The sequence below is a fragment of the Poecilia formosa genome, unplaced genomic scaffold, assembly GCF_000485575.1.
Source record: "Poecilia formosa unplaced genomic scaffold, Poecilia_formosa-5.1.2 Scaffold36, whole genome shotgun sequence".
Classification (NCBI taxonomy): domain Eukaryota; kingdom Metazoa; phylum Chordata; class Actinopteri; order Cyprinodontiformes; family Poeciliidae; genus Poecilia; species Poecilia formosa.
Genome location: NW_006799975.1, coordinates 1,885,615 through 1,894,527, shown reverse-complemented (window position 1 = coordinate 1,894,527; position 8,913 = coordinate 1,885,615). Strand labels below are relative to the sequence as shown.

The following is an 8,913-nucleotide window of genomic DNA, read 5'->3' as shown; positions in this document are numbered from 1 at the left end:
GCATTTTGTGTTTTCCAGACTTAGCTGCACAGATGTGAGAGACTTCATGGATAGAACAACAGGATTCAACAAAAAGAGCCTCTGCTGTTTTTTTGTTTTTTTTCACACCACACCATGCGGTGCTGACCCGAGACGTCTTGGATGTCCGGATGTGTAATTCATGATGCCGCCTACCTACGACTGCGTGGCTCTGTGAGGAGTTTCTCTGCCGGGCGCTGCGGCAGGAAATGGTAATTGCTACTAGGCGACGCACGCTTTCATGCTCCATCGGTTCGTCATTTTTCAAAGTGTGATATTTTCCCTCTCGTGATCTGATCCACTCCTCGTCTGCACTCATTCACCACAGAATCAGATGAATCTCCAGATGAGAATATGTGGTCAATGCTGTTTTTGTTGTTTTTTTTTTTTGTTTTTTTTTTATCTTTCTTTGTTTTTTTTTTTTTTTGTTTTTTTTTTATCTTTCTGGGTTTGTATTTTTATCTTTGTCAAGATTTTCAAATGTTAATGTTACTCTGTTTTAACATTCAAAGCTGGTTTGATTTTATTTTTTGTAGCAACCCGTTCTGAAGGATGATGATTATTGGTTCTGAAGTGATCGGGAGTGGAGCATTATGCATGAGTGTCCAAACCTTTTGACATAGGGGCCACAACTTTCAAGTTAAAAGTAGCCCTTGGATGGGCCACAGAAATGTTATATATTCTGTTTTGAAAAATGCAAGAAACAATACCACTGTAAAAACAAACTAAATACACTATATCAATCTGATTTCTATACAGAAAGCATCTGTAAATCAATTTAAATGAAGAAGAACATTTGATGAGTTCCTCTTTTTTGTGTTTTTTCTGAGTAAAAGTTACTGGATGTTTGTAGTGTTATGTACTATCAAAATTAAAATGAATTGCAAAAATTGGGTTAATAACATTTTTACCACTATGTCACTGAGAAGTAGCTTCTATAAGCTCAGCAGATGTTCAGTTTGCCACTACAGCTCCTTTTATTTATTCCTTTTGTTTCTCCATTTTCTCTGGGATTCCAGTTGAAAACCATGATGTGTCTACTTGGACTGCTGGGTCTTGACTCAGAGTCTCTCGTGCAGAACTGCAAATTATGTTGTGAAATCCCTGCAACAACACTTTTGCTTCTGTGCTATTTTCCTAGTACCATCTCTGATACCCTCCACCCCCTTCCACCACCACCACCACCTCATTAGTGTACCCTGCCAACTCTCAAACAACAGACTCTTCCTCTCCCTGCTATTAATGAGGGAACTGAGGATTCCTAATAAGCAGTTTTTCTTTTAATTAAAAAGTCTCCATAAATAATCACCTCATAATCCACATGTCAGATTTCATCCAGCTCCTACTTTATTAGATTACAAGATTAGAGATCAGGAGCAATAGGAAAAGAAAAAAAAAACTATCCATCCATTCGTCCGTCCATTTTCTTCTCTCCCTCCAGCTTTGAGGAATATGCTAATAAAGTTAGTCCATGTTAATAATTGATGGTCATATAACACTCTGCTGTGCGTTGCTGACCTAGCAGTATTAGTGAAGCCGGCCGTGCTAAATGATTTATTGTGTCCAATATTCTTCCTGGAGGGATTCAGAATTTCTAATAAGAAAATATTCCTCCTGTGCCGCTGTGTATTTATCAAACAGTAAACTGTTTTCTGATAGGCGCAGAGGGTCTCTGGGTTTCCGTCGAAGCCGTATGTGACTGCAGTCTGTACATGCTCAATATTTCTGGGAGTCAATGTCCTTTAAAACCAATTTGCTCTGATCCGTTTTGCATGTTGTTGTTTTTTAAACTGAAGCCATTTTCCAGCTGCTCGGCTTTTGTTTTGCACAAAGAAATCGCAGCTGTAAACGTTATTAGCTGACTTAAAATTGCATGTCACTATCTCAGATGTGAACAAAAAAGAAGTGATTAGAAATAATAGTTCCAGCTTAAAAATGATGGATGGAGCTTCCAGTCCACTTTGCTGCACTCTAAAAATGTGGCTAACGTGAAAATGAGTTCTCCTGTTGAACAATGTGCAGGTGCAATTTATGCTAGCATTAGTGTGTGTGTGTGCGTGTGCATGTGTGTGTGTGTGTGTGTGTGTAATCTTAGGACTTCCTATTCATTCTTCATCCAGTCAATGCAAAGCAGTCTGCAGGTGTGTGGTGTCGCATGTGTGTTTAGCGCTGTTTCTGTAAGTAACACGTCAAGTCGAGTGTGTTTAACTGTGTGTTTATGGGTGTGTGTGTGTTTGTGTTCGTGTATGCGTGTGTGGTGAGGGGATAAAATCCCAAAAGAAAGTAAGAACACACGAGTCATCGCTTTGTCACTGCCCACTGCCAAACCACATTCTGCATGTTTACGATAAGCTTGTTTGCAAAGGGAACAAAAGCAAAGCAAGGAAAGTTCATGATCACAGAAAAGAAATATTTAGTCACATGAAAGGATGAAGAGATCTTACCTCGGGTTTGTAACATCTCCTAAATTAATTATGTTTGCCAAAGGTGAAGTCCCACATCGTCTCGCGCCCTCAGTCACCTCAGGCTAAGAGTAAACCTATTGACACCTCAGTGTGTTGACTTAAGCATTATCTGATACAGCAGCATGTGCCTAAAGAGAAACAAGCTAGAAAAAAAAGTTGTTGACACAAGAAAATGGCTGTTCAGGACAAATTCAACTTTTGTCACAAACTCAACCCATCTGCTTACTCAGTCATGACGTGAAAAACAAAACGTCCTGGTACAGTCCATGCATGGTCTGATATTTACAGGTTGGATTTCTGTAGTGCTAATGCAAATAGGAAGAACAAACACTGAAGTCTTTTCAGGTGCGTGAGACTCAAAGAATAGATGGAGGAAAAAAGAACTGGTTCCCCATGTGTGCTGGAGACATGTTTGGTTTTAATCGGCACTGCCATTCAAAAAAATACATTTTCACTGTATACTTCTCATTGGTTTTTTGGTTTGTTACACTTCTCGTTGTGCTCGCAAATTGTCTTCATAAAGTTATTAAAAATATATCAGCTGAGATGTTGCTGCAATATTTTCATAGCTGTGGCAGACAATTCCATCTGCTTTATAAGGAGATCATATTTTTATCACATAATACATAAAATCTACATACAGTACATAATAAGGGGATGCTCACGTGTTATTTTCCTGTAGCATAGTGTCTTCCTATGGATTCACTCTATTGCTGGCTTCTGATGTTTTCTCAATTTTGTCATTTATTTAGATTTCATGTATCTCTTTTATACAGTGTTATTTAGACACACAGCTAGTAAAACAATGCTTTTATTAAAGACTCAATTTCAAATTGCATGACATTTTACAGATAATTCTTAGCTCACATCATTAGTTAGATTTCAGTGGAATTGCTACTCATGTTACCTTTCAAATTCAATATAAAGGACATTTCTACACAGGTAGTAGTTAAACCCTGTACTGTGGAAGAAGAAATAAGACTCACTGTTTTTATATATGCACAGTTGTTACGGCTGCAGACTCTGATGACAGAATGTTCTTCTGTCACTTCTATATAAGAGACATAAGATTAATTAATGGAGTTTACCTGTATTACTTAGATCAGTTTGTTGCAGCTTCAGTAAATAACTATTTCAGCAAATAGTTGTACTTTGTTGTAATGTAAGTTGCAATCAATGCTCATTAGTATTCGATTGCAATTTAGAGAAAACAACAACAAAAAAACTTCCCAATTTTCTTTCAGGTAGGTTTGCAGAGCAGGAATAGCTGAGGTTTTCTGCTGGTTGCATATGAGAACAACAGAAAACTGACATCTGTGTCTGAAGATAAACACAGTCTCACTCCTACAGCTACATGGATAGTACCCCTGTGCCTTGGCTTTTAACAGATGCAGTAATAAACACTGTGTTTAAGTTTTACCCTCTCTGTGCTTTTGGCAGCGTATCATAAACAGTCTTTTTTTTTTCTTTTTTTTTCTGCCGTTTTGAAAGGCAGAACTTTAATTCAGCGGGAAATTTAAAGTTTTTGATTGTTTATTCAATGTTGCATGACTCTGTGTTTTTGTGTTCATTGATGTTAAACACTTTGAAATGCCTTGCTGCTGAAATGTACTATACAAATAAAATTTGATTTGATGTTTTGATTTGACCGACAGCTAATCCTAGCATGGCAACTCAAACGGCTTTCATACAGAACATGAGGGTTGCTATGGAATCCATCAGGAGCTATTCAGATGTAGCTGCAGTTCACGGAGCTCTGTTGGATTGGGTGTGTTACCTTTGCTGTGACGTCACCGGTCTCATTTATTTTATTCCCACACTTAGTTGTCTGCATTAAAGACCTGTAGCTGGATCAACCTTCTGGTTCTGTTTCTGCTCTGCATCCCCAGAACCAAAACCAAACATGGAGAAGCAGCGTTCAGCTTCTATGCACCACAAACCTGGAACAAACTTCCAGAAAACTGCAAAACAACTGAAACACTGAGTTCCTTTAAAAACCACCTGCTTAGAGTTGCTTTTGAACCATAACAGCTTAAACATTGACCAACATATTTAATGTTTAACACTGGTTTCACAATTGTTGACTCTATGCTGTTTGCATGATGTAAAACACTTTGAACTGCCCCGTTGCTGAAATGTGCTATGCAGATAGGATTGATTGATTGATTGATTGATTGATTGATTGATTGATTGATTGATTGATTGATTGATTGATTGATTGAAGTATCTAGACGAGAAAACTCCATGCCCCACTCACAGTTTAAGAATGCACCTAAGTGGCCAAATAATGTTAGTTAAGTAAAAATTGCTACAGTACGTTTGCTGGAGCTGCACTAACTAGTCAGCATTACGATATAAGTTCAATCTTCATCTGCACTGAGTGTCTGCACAGTTATTTAAAATGAACAAAGCATTATTGCCACTTTTACTTGTGGCTGAGATACTGATTGTTCTCTTGCATTAGCTGAGCTAAGTGTGTGTCAGAGCTACTCCTGCTCATCCTGCACTTGCAGAACTCCATGTCTTGTAACAAGAGAGGACATTCACCTGTCAACTTTTGTGCTGTTTGCAGAGTTGATTGAAACACAGCTGTACAACACCGGATGTAACCCAACACTACATACACTTAGCTTAATTCCACAATCCCATCTCTCATGTTACACCACCCATGAGAAAAAGCCAGGCCACACACATACTGATCTCTTGTCTATTAACATTGGGTGCTGACACTCCAGTAATGGAGCTTACTTTGCCCATACAAACCGCTCGCTTTAAGACTTCGGTGTACCTGCACTGCCTCTACATGCTGACACACAGTAAAACATGCACTCACACAAAGTGTGTGACCAAGGTCACCGTCCTGCAGGGCCCTCCCTCCCTTCACACCTGTTAGTCTTCTCCTGACCGCACCCCAACCTGCCCCCACTCAGCACCGGCCTACAGGCTGACTGACAGGAGCTCCATCTGTGACCTCTAAAGCTCATCACACAGCAGCAGGTGGAGCAATGTTACCTTCATGGGAGGGCGAGTTGGTGTCTTGGTCATAAATTGAAGGACTACCTTAAAAAAAAGAGTTAAAGATGATTTTCAATTTGATATTGCTTGGTTAATATAGTATATAGAGGTTATTATACAATATTACTGCAGCTTGATTTTTGCTACATGGTAATAAATCTTCAGATAAATTTGAGCATCAAGACCTACAGTGGGAAAGTAGCCCTTGAAACTTTTCTTGTGCAACTTTGTACTATTTCCAAATTGCACCATAAAACACGTTACCCTATAATCTAACACTTCGACAAAATTTCATCAGGTCATAAAAAAAATTGAACGGTTCAAAGTAAATTAGCTTCTGGATGAACTACTATAAACATTTTAAACTATTTTGTTTCTTTTGTTTTTTTTACTGTTTTGAAAATAAAATATCTAGGATTCCAGTTTCACCAACAGAGGGCAATGCTGTTGAAAATTATACATCAAGATATAGAATAATGTAACAATGGGACAGAAATAACGAAAACATGTACTTCCATTTCAAAGCCTTGATTCCACAATAGCTGCATCAGCAGCATATTCTACGCAACAAAGATTAGAAATGTGTTAGTTGTGCCTAATGTTGCAAATTTACATCATACCTTAATTTTAATATTATTTTAAAAAATAATGCAAACTTACATTTGCTTTTGTTTCATAGCAAAAATACAACCTACATATTTTCTATAGTTATAAATATATTTGGGTAGTAAGAACTTGCAAAATTTCCAGATTTACCATCAAAAACTCTTTGTCTGAAGTTGAGAAAATCTCTTCTTTAGAAAGGTAGCTGTGTTAACATTAATGTTGAAGTGAGAAAAGTTAATCAGATTAGCAGAAACATCCTGTAACTACAGCCAGATTTGATAACAAGGTTATCTTAGAACCAAATGATGTGAACTTCCTCTCACGTCACAAAAACATCTTAAAACTAAATGACCAGATCCGACTTGCATATTACACTGGTAGATCGGTGCGTGCTCTTAAAGGTAATGTAAGACATTTTAATTAACCGTGCTTAAAATGGAAGAAAACACTGGTTTTATTGGTGCTTTGAGCCAAAGGCTAACACCACCACTCATTTACTGTTTAGTGGGGCTCTGTAAACTGTTGCATCCTGCTGTGCCCTCACGCTCTGACACAGCTAATCCATCTGCTGGGAGAATAATTCAGATGTTCCCATCTTCACATCGTTGCCTTTATTTGCTGAGCTGTACTGACCAGAGGGAGTTTTCAGATTTTAGAGTTCAAGTCTCAGTTTTTGTTGTAAAATTTAAGTAGCTCAAAAAAAAAAAAAGTAAATGTAAATAAGAGAGAAAAAAAACTAAAAACATCACTCATCACATCAGACTTTTTTACTGCAAAAACACAAAACCTTATCAGATATTTTTGTCTAGTTTCTAGGGCAAATATCTTCTTAAATTAACATACAAGTAAACTTTCAGCAAGATAAGTTAACAATTCTTGAATATTGATTAAAGAAGTGCTAGTCCCACTGGCAGATTATTTTCACTTATAATGTGTCGTATTACAAGTTGGAAATCTGCAGGTGGAGCTAATAATTTTGAACAATATTCACAAATTATTGACTTTAAATGAAAGTTACTTGTAAGTGTGCACTCATAAATTTCCCCTAGAAATTCTACAAAAATACTTGGTAATATTTAGTGATTTTGCAGTGTAAAACTCATCAATTATGAGCAAGTGAAGAAACACTCATTAAGCCCGTATCAGGCAGTATTCTAACTGAGCCTTAGTGAAACTGTATTTAATCCTATGGCGTTACAAATCATATTATTATTGAAATGAGGCGACTGTTGCATCAATATTCATCTCTCCGGGTAGTAGAAAGGTTTCAGTGTTGAATAAGGAAAACTAACAAAAGCTTCTGCGAAAAAAAACAAAACAAAAAAAACATGCAAAAGTCTTCTGTTTGTAGATTAGATGATCATATTCTGTCTTTTATCTGCAGTCTGTGTAATGTGCCTCTGTCTGCCATCTAAAGCGCCCAAAGTTTTGATAGGAGAAGGAGGGCTATAAAGATGAATGCAAGTTTAGAGACTGCTGCAAAAATGAGTGATGCAGAGCAAACCTTGCCTGGATGCAGCCCTGAATAAAAAGAGTCTAAACTCAGGCCATGTTTAAAGACTGCCTTTACTTTGAGTGGGAAGCTGCTTTTAAGGTCATAGTGAAACTAGATTTCCAACATTTGGATGTAGCACCTTGGAGCCTGTGTGTAAAACATGGGGGCATCTGGGTCCCATCCACAAACTGAAGCAAAGAAAAAGCGAATAATAAATTCCCCATCAAACCCTAATCCTCAAAAATATCCCACTAAGGGAAGCTTCAACGCACTGCAGCAAAACTAAGATAAACAAATACAGCTTTTCCTGCAAACCATGTTTATTTGTGCTGGAATAAAAAGGCAATTTCTCATGAAGCTCCCATTAATATCGCCTCCAGTGTTGTCTTAACGGGGAGGAATGTCACAGAGAGTCACGTAGAGGACACGTCTCAAGGTATTTCACACCAACGCGCCACTCACTCATCTACTTCTACTCTAATCATGAAAACTTTGTATAGACTCGGTGTAAATCTCACAGCTCGGCTCTCATAGTTTACGTCCTGCTCTATTATTTTGAAAAGATTCCGCTGAATGGGAGAGAAATGAGCGGCGGTGCCGGACGGGCCCGCCGGACCCGGTGATTACAGGTTCTGAACACAAACCGCAGCTCGCGCGTTTCCTTCTCTGATCCAAGCGGCGCACACGCGGGACCAGGCGCGCGCTAATAGAGACATTTACACCTTAGTAAAAGTTGGCAGGTGTTAACCCGCTGTTGTCGAGAGCAGACGCATGCCGGGCATCATTAGGCCCGGTGCCAAGCCTGCTTTGGCTGGCAGCCTGGCTCGCTCATTCTGGTGTGTGAGTGTGAGCGCGTGTGTGTGTGTATTTAGACCGGAGTGGTGGATCTGATGATGTGGCGTCCTGACACACACCGGAAGGATGTTGGATAAAGTGGATGAATAATAAGAGAATGGAGAGATGCGGTACATGTTCAAATAATGAAATAACAACTCAGATTCATATAATAAATAAAGCTGGTGAGAAAAGATAATTGTAGATGTAAAATGTATCTGTTTCATTTCTTGTCCCACTGTTTGAATTAAAGATTGTGCAGATGTAACCAGAGATTTACGTACACCAAATAAAAAAACGCAAACACATTTTTCTTTTCTGGCTGTCTGAAGTTAAATCAGACCAAACTTTTCTTGTTTTAGATCAGTTAGAATTACAAAAATGATTTATATAACCTGAATGCCAGAAAACGTAGTGACGATAGATAGATAGATAGATAGATAGATAGATAGATAGATAGATAGATAGATAGATAGATAG

At 38.2% G+C, this 8,913-nt stretch overlaps 1 long non-coding RNA gene across 1 annotated transcript in view; it reads left to right on the top strand.

Moving 5' to 3' along the window:
- LOC107836034 (uncharacterized) overlaps window positions 1–8,913 on the top strand; it is a 17,186-nt gene continuing 8,273 nt past the window's right edge. Inside the window, exons 1-2 of the long non-coding RNA XR_001661890.1 lie at window positions 1–230; window positions 555–621. This is a non-coding gene — a long non-coding RNA (uncharacterized LOC107836034). The remainder of the gene's footprint in view (window positions 231–554; window positions 622–8,913) is intronic.